This window comes from Panthera leo, chromosome B1 (genome assembly GCF_018350215.1).
Source record: "Panthera leo isolate Ple1 chromosome B1, P.leo_Ple1_pat1.1, whole genome shotgun sequence".
Taxonomy (NCBI): Eukaryota; Metazoa; Chordata; class Mammalia; order Carnivora; family Felidae; genus Panthera; species Panthera leo.
Genome location: NC_056682.1, coordinates 130,928,702 through 130,950,779, shown reverse-complemented (window position 1 = coordinate 130,950,779; position 22,078 = coordinate 130,928,702). Strand labels below are relative to the sequence as shown.

Below are 22,078 nucleotides of genomic sequence, written 5' to 3'. Positions count from 1 at the left end.
AGGCTCCAGCATTTGGGAGATGAACTATAAAAGGATTTGTGGACATATTGGATGTCCACAGATGAGTTCATGAGTGTGTATGTAATTTAATGCTTAGAATTAGACTCATTCTGTGCTCCCAGTACCCAGCATGGTGTCTAGCTTCATGATAGGCACAATGATATATAATAACAATGACATCATTGTTTTATGGAATTATTGAGTGCATTTGCCGTTTAAAAAAAATACTTGACATTAATCTGGCACTTAAAGAACAGGCAAGTTTGTTTTTCATAGAACTATCTATTGTGTGGTTACAGGTTCCGCTTTACAACTTCCCAGCCAGACTATACTTTTAAAAATTTATTGGAGATACAATTGACATACAACATTGTGTAAGTTGACTTACACATGACTGCTACTGTAGCATTATCTAACACTTCTTTCATGTCACATGATTATCATTTCTTCTAGGGTGGAAACAATTAAGTTCTAATCTCTAAGCAATTTTATAATACAATTTTGTTGTCTATCAGACTACATTTTTAAATGGTTTAAGACAAATTCTCAAATAGAAATCAAACAGTAGTTTTTAAATTTTATTTTATTAATTGGATTCACTGTTTGTGGCACCTCTTTCTCAGTTGAAAGTGACATAGAAAGCAGGCGTCTGACAATTTCTTACAGTTGACCTCTCGTGTAATTGTGAAACACAAAACATACTGGAGAAGAACATAGCACTACTCTTGACCACCACTAGATGTCCTCTGTTGGCTATTCTTGTCTATAATAATTTTTTGCTTGATTTCTGTCCTTTTGTTTACTTCTGTAAAATTTTATAAGCACATATATCTTAATGATTTTTTATAATAGCCATTGGAAAAGGCTGATAAAGACACAGTTAAACACTGTGAGCTAGTCTGAATTAACTGAACAGGTATGTGGAGTCCGTGAGAGATTTTCGAACTCAGTAAAGAAGTTTTTTTGACTTATTTAAACTTTTTTTAGCTACAATAATTTTCCCAGCAATTTCCCCAAATTACTTTTTCCTTCTCCCCCTTATAGTGAGTCTGTTTCCTCCCCATATTTATATATTTCTTCATCTATAGAGATGAAGGAAAAAAAAAGGCCACCTCCATTTAAACTGAACTGTGTCTATTTCATGTTCTTGGCTTTGAAAATTGTCTTTCATGCTATGTGCTTTTCCAGATATAGAAATAATTGGATACTGCTGTAAGTTCAAATAAAAGTATGTCTAAGTATTTCATAAGAGCAAAGGATGATAAATTGTACTAAGAGCTGGCTGCTCATGGGCAAGTGATGCTCAATAAGCACCTCAAAGTTTTAAGTTCTTCACATTTCATTTTAATTAATGGATTTGGGATAGGATCTCTCCCCTTTTTAAAAGAATCTTACTTAGACACATTTACTATGATTTCATAACCTCATAGACTATCTTTGACATAAACTATTTTGTAACTCCCTCTTTTTAAAAAATTTTTTAATGTTTATTTATTCTTGAGAGAGACAGAGTGCAAGCGGGGGAGGGGCAGAGAGAGGAGACACAGAATCCAAAGCAGGCTCCAGGCTCTGAGCTGTCAGCACAGAGCCTGCCACAGGTTCAAACTCATCAACTGCGAGATCACGACCTGAGTCAAAGTCAGACTCTCAATCAACTGAGCCACCCAGATGCTCCCATAAATCCCTCCCTTTATTTAAGCTTCAACCCTAGAGTCTAATAGAAGCATTTTAATTTTATTAAATCCAGAACTTCCTCAACTTTTTTTCCCTTTTTGTTCACACCTTACATCTTTAGGATATTATCTCTTTGGATACGATCTTCCCTCCTGATGGGAAATTTCTACATAAAATTCTCCTCTTCTTCTAATTCACCAGTTTTCTAACACCTGGAATGTATTCCATTAAATCACAGCTTATAGAGCAACATAAAGCATAAAATTGTATTTTTCATTATCCCTTAATGAATTAAGTGAATTTAATGGGCCATTACTAATAATATTAGTAATAATATTAATCCAAGTGTTAGGAAATTAAAAGCATGACTATACTGGAATAAAGGAGTTGGTACAGATTGGTTCCAAAGAAGTATGTCATGTGCATAATTGGTCAAGTAGAGTCACTATTTACTTAGTAGATAGAGACTATGAAAGGGTTGCTAGAGAGTATAGTACTGAGATTGTAGAGGAACAACAATTTGGAAACAACAATTTGGAAATTGCTAACCATACAGTTAAGGTGATACTTTAAAAAGAAATGAAGAAGAAAAACTCCCAGGAAGCAACAGGTCAAATGTAATACAATGTGGTTCCTGCACTTAGGTTCAACCTCTCGAAAACCCTTCTTGGAGGATTCAGTCATAAGAAACCACAGTAGGTACAGAAATGAGAGAAAGTGAAAAGATAAAAAAGGGGTATTATAAGGAAGAGATTGAGAGAGACAGAGACAGACACGCACATATGGAGAACGAGATCCATTATAAAACTCAGAACAACTTAGGCAACACTCAAAGGGAAAGATTGGACAAGGGTATTGGAGGTCACATTTTTCTTTTTGGCCTACACCTTCCTCAGAGAAAGACATTACAAATTTGGGGATGAAGGGGGCTAATGTTGAAAGGAACAAAGATAATTTTCAAGAAGCTAGTAAGGATATTTTTGGAGGAAATTTTGGGAGACCGTATGTGTTGCCCAATGTTGTCTTTGCAATGAGCATTTACTTTGATTCTGAAAAGCTAAGTAAGAAAGGGAGGTTTCCAAAAGAATAATTAGGAAGATTAACAGCATGGTTTTACTTCTGTGAATTTGAGCTCAGATTTTAGGCATTGAAAATAAAAAATGAAGAAAATATTAACATATGAAGCCCTTTTCATGATTACAGATATGTGTTTCCTATAATATACACTGTGCCAGATATTCAGAAATGACCTTCAATGGTGTGGGACAGTATGAAAGCCAAAAACAAGGAGGGATCCACCAAAAAACAAAAGCAAGTCCTGGCCAACTTGCTTTTAAGCATTTTTTTTTTTTTTGAGATATGGAACACAAACAGGAGGAGCAGAGAGAAGAATGAGATATATATGCTGTGATCTCATATGGATCATCTGATCTAAACTCCAGTACTTATAAAAAGGATATGAGTTCACCCAACCAGCCTTTGAAATAAATAACCACATGTGTAAATCAGTAAGCAGAACTCACAAAATTTCACAAAAGTGAAAAGGAAATCAGTGATAATCTGGTGTAACTTTCTTTTTATCTTCTAATGAAATCCTTTTATTGCATTCTTGATAATGAAAACCATATTTCCATCGGAACTTTTTTTTTTAATTGAGTGAACTCCCTGTTTCCCCAAAATACCAGTGAATTTTCATTCATAGACTCTTCCTTGTCTCTAGGTGCTTCAGATTCACTTAGTTGAATGCAATATCCATGTCAAGGGGGATGAAAAACATGAGTCTACTGCTGAGGTGGTAGACAACATTACAGAGAAAAATAATAATATAATAATATTCATTATGAGAAAATTTGTCTAGAAATTCAATGTGACAGCTAGATGGTAGCTTTTTCATGTAAAATTACAGCTGGTATAGGTAGCAAGCCACATTATAAATGATGAAGCAAGAGTTAGGGAGGTGGAGATTCAATCTGGCAGATCTGCAACCAGAGGCAGAGGTTCAAGAACACACAGAGAAGGCCAGGGAAATGAGCAAGTACTATTGACAACCAGACTGAGGAGAGAGGCAATCTGCAACAAAGCGTACATTATAGGCCATCAGTAAATCAGTTTAGATTTATTGACTACTTTTAAAAAAAATGGTGTGGGAGCAATTTGCACAGAACAGATATGGAAAATGATTTTAATAATCACCAACATTCCTTTTTCACAAGGTAAATGTTTTATATATTATGTAACTTATATAAACACTTAATGAGTGAGTCAAAATTAAGAAAAACTAAACAGATATAGTAAAAATTACCAGAAATCACCCTACTATGAGAAAACCCTATTTACCGCTTAGCGATCTTTTCCTTTAGTGCATCTTTCTATGCCCACGCATGTGCACACACAGAAACATACACACAAAATATATTATTTTGTATTAGCACTTATCTTTTCAAGTTAGTTTTTTTTTTCCCTAAACTTCTCTCTTCCTTTTCTTTTCTAGCCTTTTGTGCCACCTCTAGGTGATCCATGTTATAAACTTCATGTGTAACTTTCCATGGGCATCTTCATGCTCAAAATAATACATACATATAGGGTTTCCTTTAGTCACAGTTTGTTTTACAAAAGTGGGATCATATTAGCTAAGTTGTTTCTGCAACTTGATGTTTTTCTTGAAGTATTTATACTTTATTTGGTGGCTCTCTAGTGCTCCCCCAAATATGGCAGTAGAATACCCTATGATAGAAATGTGTCATGATCTATGTTGCTCCTGAATGGCTTCTCTTTGTCTCAGCTTTTTGCCATGATAAATGTGAAATAATCATCCTTGTGTATATAATCTTATTCACCGATGCTGTTATTTCTATGGGGTAATTTCCCAGGAGTGGGATTGCTGGGCTTACAGACATGTACCTTGTAAATTTTTAATTGACACTGCCAGATGGCTTTCCAAAAAGCCCGCAACTATTCACATTTCCACCTTTTTCCCTACATCCCTGCCAGTAGTGAGATGATTACATTTATTTCATTTCTAGCAGTCTGATGGGTGAACTGTGATTGCTGTTATTATTGTAATCTGCATTTTCTCAACTACTAGTAACTGCTTGTTCACAGGTTTGGTCATTTTTTAATTATGTGCCTGAGATTAGAGTGTAAATAAAATTTTAATGCATTTTTTACATCATCAGGAATAAATAACAAGAGGTGAAAGAAGATAAAAATGTTAAGTATACTCCTTGTAATAGCAAGCATTCCATGAACCTCTGTGGTATCACTAAATCCTGAGGCAATTAGAGAGTCCACCAACATCCCAGGAGTATGGGTGAGCAGCCTTAAGAGAATTCATTCACTGGTAGAAAGCTGAAGCTCAGATAGTATCTGTTCTATGGGATACACATAATTTTTAAATTAATAAGTGGTTGGGCTAGAGGATTTAAAGATAAAAGGAAGCAATTACATGGGTGGTAGGTAAATGTGGTTGGACTCAGCACATCAATAAAAAAAAGTCTAAATCCTGAGGGGGAAAGTGAAAAAGGGAGAGATGCATTGAACATTCTAGAGACCTGATTGGCATGAAAAGCCATAACACGGAAGCTAAGGCAAGAATGTACGTGTTCTGATGTAGAGAGTGCGTATCTGGGTGAGAGGCCATGTTTGAAGGTCTTGCTCCTAGTTATCTCTAATTCCACTTCAGCCAACATCTCTCGGTATGTCTCTTGACAGCATGAGACCCGGGTAACCATCTGACTTCTCAGCTTCAAGGCCAGTAGTTTTTTCCATTACTTTGCCCATGATCATTTGTAAAATAACTAGGACTTATTTTAGGCCAAATGTTAGGCTGGATTATTTTTTATTCTGAACCCTTTATAAGTTTACATATCTACTTGAAACTCTTATAGATTAATACATCCATATATTTCAAGGCAATCTAAAGGTGAATTTTTCAAAATCAGTTTGGCCATCTGTCTTCCACAACAGTGATAAAACATCTTTGACACCATTGATGAGAGCATGCAGGATTCCTCGAACTTCAATAATTCAAATGTGTCTAAAGGTATTGATTTTATGTTCAGTATAACAGAATTTTAAGTAGGGAGATAAAAATAAAGCAACACTAAAAATAGGTTGAATGGATTATATATATACAAAAAAAAAAAATCCTTACATTACAGCTTTTGATTGAAGTTCCAAAGCATGTCTTTACATACAGATCCCCTTCACAAAGGGTAGGAAATATAGCAGCAAGGCATTTAAGAAAATTTTCTGATTGATCATTGGTTGACCACTAAGTTACACTGATACAAGGATACCCCCTAGGAAAACAAGCTTAAAAATAAAAACACAATATGCCAGACATGCCATGAGATTTCATTATGTACAATGAGTTCTCTCAGCATCAGCTTATACAAGAGTAGAAATGGATCTGTTGAGAGAGAAGCTTTTTCAACAATAATAAATAAGGAGAGTGAGAAAGACATTTGTCTTTACCTTAAGCCAAGTGAAGACTCTACCCAGAAAGGTCATCCAGAGGGGCAAAGTAATATAGCACTCCAGGGGCTAAATCAATATCTGTAAGCCAGACCAAAAAAATTGCTGAGAATCCCACCACCAGATAACAATATGCAAAACAAACTTGAATTCACTCTTTTTCTAGGACAGCTGAGTGGAAATGGTGGCTAATAAATGGGGCTGAAGCTGGCAGGGTAAAGAGAGAAGTTCTTCCTATGGGAAATCCCCAGTCTTACACTTCCAGCTTATAAGCCTGAAGGAATAATAAGCTAAGGAAACAGATAACTAAATGGAATAAGAATTTGGTGTTACCAGCGGTGAAGCCAAACTGGAGGTTAAGGTGATTAAGGAACAGTTCTTTAGATGGGCAAGTCTATTCTAGACTCCGGCAGCAACCATAAGGAGTTAATTTACCTGCAAAATCAGAGGGAACTCCTCACAAGACTGTTTTCACTTCTAACACCAGCTGCAATTTCAAGGGTCCCCAGGGCCACCCTCACTTCCAACCAGCTGGCTACATGTGGAGGTCCTCATGGACTCCCCCAGGTTTAATAATTAGAACAATTCACAAAATGCAGGAAAGTACCATACATAAGATCATAGTTTTATTATAACAAAAGAATACAAATTAGAACCAGCCAAAGAAGAAATGCAAAGGGAAGACATGGAAGTGAAAGTTACAAACTTGAAACTGTCACGTCTACGGGGCATGTTATTCTCTTGGCATTAGTGATGTGTGGTAATAAGCATATAGAGTATTGAAATCCAGGAGGCTCACTTGACTTTGGTGTCCAGAGACATTATTGAAGGTTCATTGTTTAGGCAGGATTGATTGAATCATGGCCTGCATGGTTGAACTGGATCTCTAGCCTCATCCCTCTTGGAAGTCATCTGGCTAAAAGTTCCAACCTTTTCAGCACATGGTTGTTTTTCTGGTGTGGCCAGACCTCATCTTAAGACTATTGATATTGCCCAACCCACACTGAGTCATCGCATTAACATAAATTATAAGGTGTGGTCCAAGGACCCACCATGAATGTTAAAGACACTCCTACCCTCTGAGAAATTCCAAAGGTTTAGAATTTATCTCCCACGAGCCAGCAGAAAAGGCCATACTTCTTTCTGGATAAGATTAATTCTTCACTACAGAAGTGTTTTCATTATTTCAAGGATTGCGTGTTCATATTAAAATGACACTGCTTTTGTGAAATATAACTAAAAGAGACTAAAATCCAAAGACAGGGAAAGAACTAGCCCAATAAGAGGATTTGAAGCATAGGTGGGAGAATGGATAGTTGCTTATGAGTACATACTCTTGAGTTCACTTCTCAATACATCTGTTAACTGACACAGGCTTATTTTGAAACTGCATTTGTATAAAATCAAAGTCTAAGCTCTTCCCATTATACCATGTGGTCATATTTTACATTTCTCAACAGAAATGAAGTTATAGTTTTAATTTGAAGAATGAATATAATTCTATCTGCTTAATTTTTATTATCCAGAATAGGAAGCTTGTACCCATATATTCAAGATGTTTTATTGTATATAATCTTTTTTTTTTTTTTTTTTTAATTTTTTTTTTTTTTTCAACGTTTTTTATTTATTTTTTTGGGACAGAGAGAGACAGACCATGAACGGGGGAGGGGCAGAGAGAGAGGGAGACACAGAATCGGAAACAGGCTCCAGGCTCCGAGCCATCAGCCCAGAGCCTGACGCGGGGCTCGAACTCACGGACCGCGAGATCGTGACCTGGCTGAAGTCGGACGCTTAACCGACTGCGCCACCCAGGTGCCCCTGTATATAATCTTTAATTCATTATAGGACAACACTATGATGGAAGCTGTATGGATAATTCAGAGGACTTTCTCATGTTGAAAATTAAACTAGTGAGGAAGTTGGATTAACAATATGTTTCAATATAAACTACTTTAAAAGCCATTTTACAAAAATAAATTTAAAAAAAGATAATACTGCAGTGGAGATGTGATCCAGCTTTTGTCACTCTGCTTCACATAGTCTGAATATCAACATTAATGTAAAAAACAGTTGAGTTGGTCAGAAAGCCAATTTATGAAACAGTGCTAATGAGATATAAGTCAATTCATTTCATTGTATAATAAAATGGTCATGGACTTCTCCCATATGAAAAGAATACATTGTCTTCATATGGGTAAAAGGAGTTGAAAATGGAAAAGATTGCTTCCGGGGTACTTGGGTGGCTCAGTCAGTTAAGTGGCCGACTCTTGACTTTGGCTTAGGTCATGATCTCACAGTTCCTGGGATCAAGCCCCCAAATCAGGCTCTGTACTGACAGTGCAGAGTCTGCTTGGGATTCTCTCTCTCCCTCTCTTTCTCTGCCCCTCCCCCATGTGTGCAAGCGCATGTGTGGTGCACTCTCTCTCTTAAATAAATAAACATTTTTTTAAAAATTGCTTTCATTGAACTTTTTCATATTTTGTTTTAGGAAAACTTATGAGATATTAATTTTCATATAATTTGGAATAATTTTAATGATTTTTTAATTAAACAACTTAATAAGTAATTACCAAATGTCATGCTTTCTCTTTCTCCCTTTGATAAGATTTTAATATTCAAAGCAGAATTCATTTCAAGTATGAATTCTGTATTTCAAAGCAAAACAATGGATTGGAATTCTACAAGTCCTTTTTTTTTTTTTTTTTTTTTTGACTTGTCCAAGAATGGGATACCAAGTGGTGAGGTTACATCTTTAACTGTTCCATGAAAAGTATGTATTCCAAAGAAAACCCTAAGGTTGATTTTAACCTTCCACCTTCCTGCCATGTTTCATCTGCTGCTTCCTATTCTCATCTCCTCTATCTTTATTTATCTTCTACTTTTACTTCAAGTCCATGACTTCTGTCTATCCAGGCCAATCCTCTTCTGAATGTCCTGTTCAGGAGTTGACATTCTTAGGACACTTCCTGTCTCCGCTCTTTCCTACTTAAGACATTTGCCTCTTCTCAGAGCATAGGTTCATTGGTTAAGATGGATTAAACTATTATCCATTCCAGGTACCTTGTTTGAGTTTTAAGGACTTATTCTCTAAAAATAGTGGACTTAATCTAAATGCTAGAGCAGAATTCCTGGAACAAAATCACTTTTCCTACTTGGAACATACTTGATTTCCTACTCATAGAAGCAGATTTATGAGGCAGAAGAGGCAGGCTTTGAAAAGTTGGGCACTGAGTTTACATCTCTATCACTTATTAGCTATAAGACCTAATGAAGTTAGCTAAGCTTAATATGCTTAATGAGGTTACCTACCTCATAGGTTTGTGGTGAGGATGAAATGAGATAATGTATGTAAAGTACTTCCCTCATGGTAAATGCTCAAGGAGTGTTAGCTATTATTATTCCTATTTATCTATCATCTTAAAACACTTGGGGATATTTATGAATAGAACAGAATTCATTCTAATTTTCCAAGTTCAAGAGATACCTTAACTAACAAAGGTTAAATAATTACTAGATTGATGCCACCTAAAAAAGCATGTGTTCCTTTTGGGTAGCTGGGGGTTTGGCTGCAGGTTTTTCTTATTAGCTGCAGCAAATTGTGCTCTCCACAATCAGATGGGGCCAATTGCTGGTTTGAATGCTTGGTGTGTGCTTACCAATGTGAAGGGAATATAGTACTGTTTTCTGGGTGACGAAAAGTAAAATTAGCTTTTGTATTGGATTTTGCATTATAAAGAAGAATACGACTGTTCACCCTGCCTCTTATTCCTGGCATGTGTTAAATAGGTGGTTAAATATCTCTGGTTTTAGTCCCAGTGCAATTTGTAATGGCTATTTTTTGCCCTGTTCAAGCTGATGTGAGTCATACATTTACCTTAATATGTAAACGGTGATTAACTATCTTCAGGTAAATGTGTGTGATTTGATGACATAAATACAATAAGTGCAAATACCATGAACTATTATTTTGTTGCTGGATATTCATTCTATTCTCTATCTCATGATGGCAAAATGGCTAAAGTCCCAGCTTTGTTGCTTCCCTTTATGGAACCAGTGTATAGTATTCCTGGAAAGGTACTTATAAGAATATCTTTCTTGCTATTTAATTTTCCTATAAAGTTGATAGTGGCTGCTTTGAAAAATCAATTTAGAAACATATAAAGAAAAGAGAAAACCTTTCAGAAAGTGTCATAGTTTTCTGGCAGGGGCTTTACCATTACAAGTATAAATGAGGAATTTTATAACTAAATATGAGATTATTGAGCCATTTTGTAGCCCTGTTGCCTAACAGGAGATGCTGTTCATAGTGAGCCAAGTTAAATAAATAAATAAATATATATATATATATATATATATATATATATATATATATATATTCATACACACACATATATACATATATATACACATATATACATATATATACACATATATTACGACTGTTGCTTATGATGATGCCTTATCATTCAATAGCTATTTTGAAGTTGGTTGATTGATATTGCTCTGACACTGATGAAATTCCTTAGCAATAGAGACCAGAGCACGGTCTTTCTCTTGGGAGTTGTGGTTATTAGGAACAGCAGCTTTCATCAGATCAGTTGCTAAATATTTCATCTACTTTCAGATAATTGGACGAAAACACAATTTACTGTTCTTCAAATAGTGCAGGCTCTTACAGGCCTTCACGAATGCCAAACCACTGCTCCTGATGGGACCACAGCATTCCAAAGGGATATTAAAATGTAACATGTTATTATATGGCAGGAATGGGAACGCTTCTCTTATTTCTGCCTTAAACAAGAAGAGTATAAACAGAGGAGAAAATAGAAGTAAACCCATAAAAGTAAAACTTGTTTCTGTTAGAATATTCCTAATAAGATTCAGGATGTCTCCACATATAATAAAACACGTAAGATTAATGTTTTGACATCATGGGTAACTGGTTTAGTTGTGAAAAACCTAATTGTAGTAGCAACCTAATGAAATATATTTTTAATCCCAGGGAAACAAAACCATTGAGACTTATGCAATTTTCTCACACTTATTCAGCAGAAGAAAAATTTGTAACTCTTCTGGGTGACTCTGATTCCATTCTAGCACTAGGTAGAGACTATTATTTATAATTGCCATGCTATCCTGATTTTTTTTTCTTCAAAATTTATGCTTACTTTTCTTTAAATTAGCACCTGGGGCTGAGAACCCAAGAAGTGGGTTGCATTTTATTCTTAAACTCTCTTTTCTCCACCATCATGTTAAAATTAGGAAGTAAAATGCAGGTATCTGGTATCCTTCTTAGGAGTACAAAGGACTAAAATGACATTATTTTTCATTTGAAGAACTGTGCAAGTCAATTTTGGTTGTAAGAAAAATTAGGCAAACATAGTTATATTTTTAATGTTTTGAGGAACTTCCATACTGTTTTCCACAATGGTTGCACCAATTGACATTTCTACCAACCGTGCATGGGAGTTCCTATTTCTCTACATTCTCACCAACACTTGTTATTTTTGTCTTTTTGATAGTACTTAATATGACAGGTATGTGGTGATATTGATTTTGATTGCATTTCCCTGATGATCAGTGATGTTGAGCATCTTTCCATATGCCCATTGGCCATCTGTATGTCTTCTTTGGAAAAGTCTATTTAAGTCCTCTACCCATTTTTAAATCCAATATTTGTTTTTTTGATATTAAGTTGTGTTAAGTTCTTTTATATTTTATCTTTCTATTAGCCTTTTATTGGATGTATGATTTGCAAAAGTATTCTCCCATTCAGTCGACTGCCTTTTTGTTTTGTTGATGGTTTCCTTTGCTGTTCAGAAGCTTTTTGTTCGATATTGTTCTACTTATTTAACTTTTGTTGCTCTTGTCTGAGAAGTGTGGTCCAAAAAAGATATTGCTAGGTCCAATGTCAAGAGTTTACTGTCGATGTTTTCTTCTAGGGGTTTTATGGCTTCAAGTCTTACATTGAAGTCTCTAATCCATTTTGAATTTATTTTTATATGCTATATGCTTATATGCTGTAAGATAGTGGTCCAGTTTAATTCTTTTGCATGTAGCTATTCAGCTTTTGCAACACTATTGGTTGAGGAGACTGTCTTTTCTCCATTGTATATTGTTGCCTCTTTTGTCATAGATTAATTGACCATATATGTATAGACTTATTTCTAGACTCTATATTCCATTCCACTGATCTGTGTCTGTTTTTGTGCCAGTACCATACTGTTTTTATCACTACAGCTTTGTAATATATTTTGAAATCAAAGAACAGAACCTCCAGCTCTGTTCTTATTTCTCAAGATTACTTTGGCTATTCAGGGTCTTTTGTGGTTTCCTGTAAATTTTAGGATTCTTTGTTCTAGTTCTTTGAAAATTAATTGGTGTTTTGATGGGGATTATGTTGAATCCATAGACTGCTTTGGGTAATTGTAGACAGTTTAACAATATTGATTTTTTTAAATCCATAAACATAGATATATTTATATTTATTTGTGTCATCTTCTATTTCTTTCCTCCATGACTTACAGTTTTCATAGTACAGTCTTTCATCTATTTAAGTTTATTTCTAGGTATTTTATTCTTTTTGATGCAATTGTAAATGAAATTATTTTCTTAATTTCTCTGATAGCTCATTATAAGTGTATACAAGTGAAACTGATTTCTGTTGATGTTGTATCCTGCAACTTTACTGAATTCATTTATTCTAATGGTTTTCTGGTGGAGTCTTTAGGATTTTCTATATTTATTAGCATGCCATCTGCAAATAGTGACAGTTTTACTTCATCCTTTCTGATTTAGGTGACTTTATTTCCTTTTCTTGCCTAATTTCTCTGGCTAGGACTTCCAATACTATGTTGAATAAAAGTAGTGAGAGTAGGCATCCTTGCCTTGTTCCTGATCTTAGTGGAAAATGTTTCAGGTTTTTACTGTTATGAGACCAAGTGTAAGTTTCTCATATATGGCCTTTATCATGTTGATGCACATTTCTTCTATATCCACTTTGTTGAAAGTTTTTGCATAAATAGATGTTGAACTTTGTCAAGTGTTTTTCCTGCATCTATTGAGATGATCACAAGATTTTTATCCTTTGTTTTGTTAACATGGTGTATCACATTGGTGGATTTGCCGATGTTGAACCATTTTGCATCCCTCTCACTTGATTGTGATGCATGACACTTTTAATATACTGTTGAATTTGGTTTGCTAGTATTTTGTTGAGAATTATTGCATGTATATTTATCAGAGATATAGGCCTGCAATTTTTCTTTCTTTTTTTTCTTTTTTTCTTTTTTTCCTTTTTTTTTTTTTTTTTTTTGGTGGTATCCTTTTCTGGTTTTGGTATCAGAGTAATGCTGGTCTTGTAAAAATGAATCTGGAAGCTTTCCTTCTCCCTTTTTTTGAATAATTGGAGAAGAATGAGTACTCACTATCCTTTAAATGTTTGGTAGAATTCAGCTATGAAGCCATCTGGTGCTGGGCTTTTGTTTTTAAGGAGTTTTTAAATTACTGATTCAATTTCATTATTTGTGATTGGTCTACTTACATCTACTTCTTTATGATTCAGTCTTGGAAGTGTGTGTTTCCTGGAATGTATCCTTTTTTTTAGGTTGTCCAATTTTTTGGTGGATAATTTTTCATACTAGTCTCTTAGAATCCTTTATATTTCTGTTGTATCAGTTGTAACTTCTCTTACATTTCTGATTTTATTTATTTGGGAACACACACACTCCCTCTCTCTTTTTGAAAAGACTGGCTAGAGGAAAACACTTGAAATTATGTACATAAAAGGAATTCACACAAACATGAGAGATTCCAAAGACAGTCTGACAAAATGAGATATCTATGTCATCCTGAACTAAGGAGAAGGGGGTAAGGGTGAGAGACTTCAAAGGGAAGGAAATCAATTCACGGGAATCAATTCACAATTCAAAGGAAGATAAAAAAAAATATTTGCTGGACCATACAGAAACAATGGGACATAGAAATGAATTTTAATAAACAGAACTTTCTAAGTTCTAATGTAGTTTTCTATAATAATAGCTCCCATCCTGAAGCTAAATATTTTCAGACAGAGGGAAGGTCAAAAGTCCTTGTGCCTTCCGTTTCTTAAAAATAATCAACCTAGGCATGGCCTGGGTGGCTCATTTTGTTGAACATCTGACTATTGATTTTGGCTCAGGTCATGATCCTGGGGCTGTGGGATCGAGCCCCATGTAGAGCTCTGTGCTGTGTATAGAGCCTGCTAAGATTCTTTCTGTCTCACTCTCTGCCCTTCTTCTCTGCATGCGCTCTCCCTCTCTCTCAAAAAAAATACAAAACAAAACAAAAAAACAACAAAAACAAAAACAAAAACATAAAAACCAACCTAAAATAATCCACATGCTAAAGAGAAACAATTTGGGGTGGGAAATTTTGTTCCTCTACCCTCTGTTCTGGGTTTTCTGCCTGAGCTTTCTTTAAACTATTGGTTTTCATTATTTAAAAGGTCAAAGAGATGCCTCTTCTCATCACTGTCAGAAAAGCTTCTGTTCTGTTTTCCAAGCTTTCATTTCTTTGAAGCCTCTGAGTACTGTTTCCACTTGACCAACACCACAGGGAGTTCAATTATCAAAGAATGACTCCCTTCTGAGAATTCTTAAAGAAAAACACTCCCATTCTGAGATAAGATAGCAGATGCAATAAGTTTCCCATTCACTCCATAGGATATTAAACAATGTCAAATTGAATTCTCTGTAATGCAAGGTTTGGAGTGGATTTTTTCAGCTACAGAATGGTCAAGGCGCATCCACATAATGCCAATGGAGGCAATTTTGCATCCATTCTTGTTTTATATCTGGACGCTTTTGAACGCCAGACTGACTTCTCTTTCTGTCTAGGACTTTTCTGAGCCATTCTTCATGGCTCAACATCCAAAACACACTCTAATTAATTTTCTGTCAACAGGACTAATGTTTAATTAAAAAGTATTGGGGGTAGGATAAATCTTGTGATGAACCATATCATTTGTTAAAATAAACATTTATTGAAATAAATGTGCTACAAAATGGTGCTTGGGAATCTTCTTTGCTAATATAGAGATTTATATTCCTATAGAATTTTGAAAAGTAAATAGTAAAAATACTCTGATTTGTTTAGGGTGCATGATATGTCAGGTGTTTGTTATCTCACTTAATCATCACCACAGTCCTGTAAGATAGATGTCTGTGATACACACTTTACTGAGGAGAAAGGGCTCCAGTGCACTAAAGAACTTGCATGATGTCAGACACTAGAAATAAAGAATCAGTGCATAATCCCAGGTTTCCTGGATTCCTTGCTCTGTGCTCATTTTAATGACCTCTTCACTAATGCTCACATCAGTTGAAGGGTAAGAAGATAAATCTATCCATAAAAACTTGGACATTATGAAACCAGATTCTTGGTCATTGTCTGCATATCTGAAAATACAAGAACACAAAACCCATATTGGTGATTAGTGTCCATTCTTCTGTGAAGAACAAAATTAAAATTGAGGACATAGATCAAAGAGTAAAGTTGATTTTGTTACTAGGATATTTCAATGTAAATTAAGCTAAATAATGAATGAGAATCAACTCTTTGGTATTTTCTTAAGAAATATGACCATCTGTTTAATGTTCTAATGCTGTGGTTACAGTGAGAGTATACACACACCCCCCCACCACACACACACACACACACACACACACACACACACACACACACTTTAAAAGGGTACATCACATAGAATGTGAAATTCCAATATCTTCAAACTCCTATTCACAGGGAGTTATACACTTGAAGTCCTAAGTTTGACTATCTGGATCAGGTCTTGGTGGCAACACTTACTTTATGAATGACTTTGGGAAAATCATGTAGGCATCTTAGCCTGGTTTTTCCTCTTATATAGAGATAATAATATATAATTCACAGAAAATGTATGTGTACCAAATAGAATGCATGTGTTTTCAAGCAACAGAAATCCCAACTCAAAAGGGAATTTATACTTATGGAACTGCATATTCCAAGAGCAAATCTGGCTTGAGTTACGACTTCATCCAGATTTCAAACAAGATCATCAAGATCCATCTTTAGGATCTGGTTTCTTTTTATTTTGGTTCCAAACATAGGCATGGAGTAGGCTTCTGGCAAATGTTGATTTAGTTTTAAGCCCCAAATTCATATACCCAGTGGAAAATATGAGAATTCATGCACCAGAATTCCCAGAACAGGTCCTACAGTTCATTTATTGATAGTTTATTTTGCATCCTTACCCCTAAATCGATTACTGTAGCCAGTTGATGAGATACTGTATTTGTTTCAGCCGTTAAATTCTTAAGAAATAACTGGGCTGAAGATATACATTTTGGAGTTGTCTACCTATGGGGGATTTAAACTCATCGGATTGGGTACAATCACAAGGGAATATAGATAGAGGAGAGAGGAGGCCCAGGATTTGAGCACTGAAGTGCTTTAATATTAAGTGAGTGAGAAGGAAGAATCAAAAAAGGATACCAGTATGGACCAATCAAGAGAATGTGTTATTCTAAAAGCCAAGTTAATAATCTTTATTTTTTCTGAAAGGAGATAATGATTAACTGACTCAAGTTTTACTGATAAATTAGGTGAGAACAACACCAATAACTGAGAAACAATGAAGAAGTCATTAATGACGTTGATAATGATGATTTTAGTGACATGGTGAGAGTAAAAGCCTGATTAGAGTGAGTTTATAAGAAAAGTAGATATGAAAAATTGGGAATAGAAATAATAGACAAATATTTCAAGGAATTTTCTGCAAAAAAGAGCCAAGAAATCAGAGTGGTAACTGGCAAAGAAAGTGGAGTCATGAAAAGATTTCTCTAATATGGAAGAAATAACACTATATTTGAATGATGATAAAAATGATTTAGTAAAAATGAAAAGTTAATGAGGAATGAGACAGGGGAGAATTGCTAAAGTTATGTTCTAAAGGAAATGAGAAGAGACAGAGTCTACCAGAGGGATTGGCTTTGGATAGGACCATGGAAAACAACTCTAGTTACTAGACAGAAAAAAGGACAGTAGCAGGTAGGTGGTTAGATGTAGTGGCAGAAATCTGTGGAAGATTCCCTCTGTTTCAGTTTCTTGGTGAAGTAAGAAGAAAGATCATAAGCTGAGAATGAGAATGGGGAAGGAGGTGTTGAGAGTTTGAAGAAAGGGAAGAAAGAAGAAAAAAATTTTTTTTTTCCTTAGGACAATGAGAGGGTGAAGGGACCTGAAAGATAAAGAATGTGATTTCTAGGCAGCATTTTAATAGCCTATTGGCAGCTTTTTTCATGAATTTAAAAGGAGAGCAGTTAGCTTAGATGTATATTTATCCCCAGTCACATTTAATGTCTTAGGTACATGTATGGAGTTGACAAAGAATTAGATTTAGCCGGTATTGTAGTATTAATGCTATAGATGAGTAGAAAACAGGCAAGAGAACCAAGGGAGTGTTTGGTTTAAATGACCATCTTCTCTTACTTATCGCAATAATCTCCTAAATGGCATCCTTGCCTTAATCCTGCTTCTCTCAAATTCCTTCTCTGCACTGTATCCAGAGTAAGTTTTCTGACGAGCAAATTTGAGATCACTGTCTTATTTAAATCCCTTTAATGGATACCCACTGCCTTAAGGATAAAATCCAATATTCTTAACATGATTTTTATGGATCTTGATATTCTGGCATTGCTTACTTTCTTAGGCGCCTTTTCTTTCCACTCCCTCTTTACACTCTTTTTTTAAATTTTTTTTTCAACGTTTTTTATTTATTTTTTTTGGGACAGAGAGAGACAGAGCATGAACGGGGGAGCATGAACGGGGGAGGGGCAGAGAGAGAGGGAGACACAGAATCGGAAACAAGCTCCAGGCTCCGAGCCATCAGCCCAGAGCCTGACGCGAGGCTCGAACTCACGGACCGCGAGATCGTGACCTGGCTGAAGTCGGACGCTTAACCGACTGCGCCACCCAGGCGCCCCTACACTCTTGAATTCAACCAGAGTTAATGGATTTCAATTCTATGCTCTATCTAGCTTTTGGAATAATCTTCTCTCATTTTCAAACTCTTCTCCTGGTTAACTTCCATTTGTCCTTCAGGACTCAGATAAAACAATGATTTATGCAGGTGGTCTTCTTTGAAACACTATGGAAGTTTGTGGTTTTGCAACACGAAGGCTGTGATTTTCTGCTCTTACCTGTTTACTTATAAGATTTCATATGCAGAATGTTTTTACCCTACTTAAAAAAAAAAAGAAAAAAGAAAACACACACACATTAACCTGTCACTAACCTAGGCTGATTCTTTCATTTTATAGGTGGAGAAACTGAGAGTCAGCTTTATAGATACTTAGTGAGAAAGACAAACTCAGGAATCTCAGTTCCTTTCCTTTTTACTCCAGCATTCTTTCCACTGTGTCTGTGAATGTCTCTCTGACTACAAAGTTTCTTTATTTTCAAACACTCACTGCTTACAGAGCACAAGGTTCTATACCTAGACCTCTGAGAAGCAGGACCTCATACCAGCCCTCAATAAACTTTTAATCTCAGGGGCAGACAGACACTAACAGATAATTTTTAGATCATAGTGTAACTGAACCCAAGTCTATCTGCCTGATACACAGCAAAGCCAATCTAAGATATCAAGTTTGTAGCAGAGAAGTTTATTCGAGGGGCAGCCAAATGAAGAGATGGGAGGCAAGCCTAAAATCTGCCTCCCCCCAAGGGAGAGAGAATAAGTTTTTTATAATAATAGGGGTTGAGATTACATGCATATTGATGAAAAGCACAGGGGTACTTATGACTATTCATGAGGGCAGATGGAGCATGCATATTAAGCAAACATATATGTAACATACATCCCATGTTCACTTTGGAGTGAAGACTTAACATCCAAAAGATGTTCAGCCCCCGACAGGAGGATCTTATCTGAGGACAAGGAGAAGGAGCTATAGGCATGCTCTGAGAGCTGAGCCAGTATAAACTCAATGAGGTCTTAAAATGCAGGGCCTTGCTTCTTCATAGGTTGAAACCATATCAGTTGACTTTGAGTTCAAGCTTCTGTAGAGACAGCTAATGGATTTGAAAATACACAATTAGATTTGAAGGAAACAGTTCTCTGGGAACAAGCTTTAAACTTTCTACTAGTTTCAACCTCATTAACTCTATGGGGCACTGTTTCAATGAGGAGGTGAAATAGTAGAGCTATAAAGTATTCATAAATTATAATTCTAGTTCATTGTCTATTGTTTTCATGTGTATTGATTGTATTGATCAAACTGCAATGTAAACTCTATGCACATAGAGTGCTTATTTGGTTTCTTTTGTGTTTTCTCTCCTTTCTACTTACTGTCAAATACAGGGTCTGTCTCTTACCAGGACCTTACTGATTGAATGGGGCTAATCCACTGCTTTCTATTTCATGTAAAACAATAAACACATGGCTGTACCAAGCAGGAAATGTAAAGCACTTTCTGAGTCAAAATATCTCTATTAGAAATTATAAAAAACTAAGTTGGAAGGAAATTCTTAGACTTGAAGGTGGACGTGATACAATACTTAACGCTAAGTCATGTGCTCCCAAAGTACTTTATCTATACTTCTAATTTAATGATCACAGTCACCCAATTCTGTCATTATAATTTTTCAGACAGGAAACTAAAGTATACAGACTTTTAAAAATCTTTCAAAATCATACAGTCAAAAAATTATAGAGCTGGTATTTTAACCCAGACAGTCTTACTTAGATGCACACACTTAACCAAATTACTACTATCTTTCACCAATCTTCAGGTCCCAGCTAACAGACCAAAACATCTTTTCAGGCCCTATTTTTTCCCCCAAATATACTTTCTCTGGGGCAAAAGGGTTATTTCTGATTAGGAACAGAGACATTTCCTTATATTGTGGGTAGCACTCATATTTTTGCCACCTACTGATATTACAATACAGATCTTCCTCTACTTATGATGAGGTTGCTTCCTGTTTAGGCCTATCATAAGTTGAAAATGTCCTAAGTTAAAATGCATTCAATATACCTAATAGAACACTTATACTAGTCTACATTTGGGCAATGGCATTCAATACAAAGCCAATTTCATAATGAAGTGTTGAATATCTCATGTGATTTATTTAAAACTGTAGTGAAATTGAAAAGTGAAAGTGAAAGTGAAACATATTGGTTGTGTGGATACAGAATGGTTCTAACTGTATCAATGTTTACTCTCATGACCGTGTGGCTGAACGGGAGCTGCGGTTGGTTCCTTGCTGTTACCCAGCATCATGATAGAGTATCCACCACATATCGCCAGCCCAGGGAAAGATAAAAATTCAAAGTATGGTTTCTACTGCATGCATATGTCTCATGCACCATCGTCAAGTTGAAAAATCATAAGTCAAGCCATCGTAAGTGGGGGACCATCTGTAACTACAGTCCACGCAATCATTCACATTTTCTCAAACTTCTAATAAAATCAAAAGATTTAAAAACCAGATTCTTCTGGAAAAATTGAAAAGGATAATTTAATCAGATTTGATTAAAAAAACTTGATTAATATGGATGAAATGCAATTCTGTATTTCCCTCAAATACAACTATCACTAATTTAAAATCCTTTCTGCATTCTGAGGTCAGTCTGTTATGTCGTGATTAATGGATAGGGCAATTTGTTTTTCATCAGACAGAAGCTAATATTAGATAACCTCTAATCCTAAGCAGACAGGCTACTTTAAGCTTTCCTTTTAGAACTGGGTCAGGTCTCCAGAGAACCCAGGCTTCCTTATTTGGAGGTGGATCTATAAAATGAATGATACTCACACATACCACAAAGGCTTTTGGGAAATCTTTGAGACGGTTGATCTTCTCACATGCCACTCACCAAAAGATAATGAAGGAAGACAAGATATTTACTTTCTTGGATGAAAGTATAAGTTCATGCTTATATATATAGGATCTTTCTCTACTTACAGTATACTATTCTCTGTTAAAATAAAAAGCAAAGACCAGTCTTGAGAATTACTCAAGTAGACAAAACCAGTTTAGGTGTAATAAAACTCAACTTAGTTTACTTTGCACAACTAACTTAATCTGGATTATTTCTTACTTATTTCTCTGGACATTATAAACAAAACTTGAACTGGTTATCTAAAACTGATATGAGGTAACCACTAAACAATTCCCTATCATTTAAGAAAATTCTGATATTATAACCAATCCCTGTGAAGAATAAACTGTCACTGCTTTCTCACTGTATCAACTGCTTAATAATAATAAACCACTGAACTTTATTCCATGTTTTGGCTTAAGTGGTCCCAACTTGCAAATTGTCTTTTGGTGTATGTGATGCAGGCTGGCTGCAGAGGGGCGTCCTGCAGGATCAGCCATGAGGGTCATTAGCTTCGAGGAGGATGGAAATCAAACATGAGCTGGAAGGAAGTGAAAACAGTTAATTGAAGATCTAGAGAGGGGAGATACCAACAGAGTATCTGGAAGACTCAGAAAGGAAAGGAGAATGGGTCTCATCTTTCATTGGAGTCTGGTGTACATGTCCTCTCAGGCAACCAGCAACTGGTTGAAACAAGACTGCTCAGGTGTCCTCCAAAAGCTACATATGCCCTGGAGCCATGGGTCTTAGTGTCAAGGTGTCTGGAGTCAGTGGTCTTGGAAAACATACATGAAGGACTTGCCTGATCACTCCTTAGGTGTATTCTATTGTGCTGGAGGACTCCAAAGAAATCATTAACTCCTTGACCTTTACAAGGGGAACATACCTCCCTACTAACTATAAGCCATGTGTACAGGGCAGGGTTGTGTTCCAAGCAAGAAAAGAAGTAGGAAAAGGAAGAAGAAAAAAATTTTTTTTTCATGGAATCCCTTTAGTTTCCCTGCAAATTATGTATAATAACTTACTAAT

General features: G+C 35.7%; 1 long non-coding RNA gene across 2 annotated transcripts in view; it reads left to right on the top strand.

Moving 5' to 3' along the window:
- The window catches only part of LOC122218046, a 263,924-nt gene that overhangs the window by 80,476 nt on the left and 161,370 nt on the right, over window positions 1-22,078 (top strand). The gene's annotated exons all lie outside the window — the stretch shown is intronic.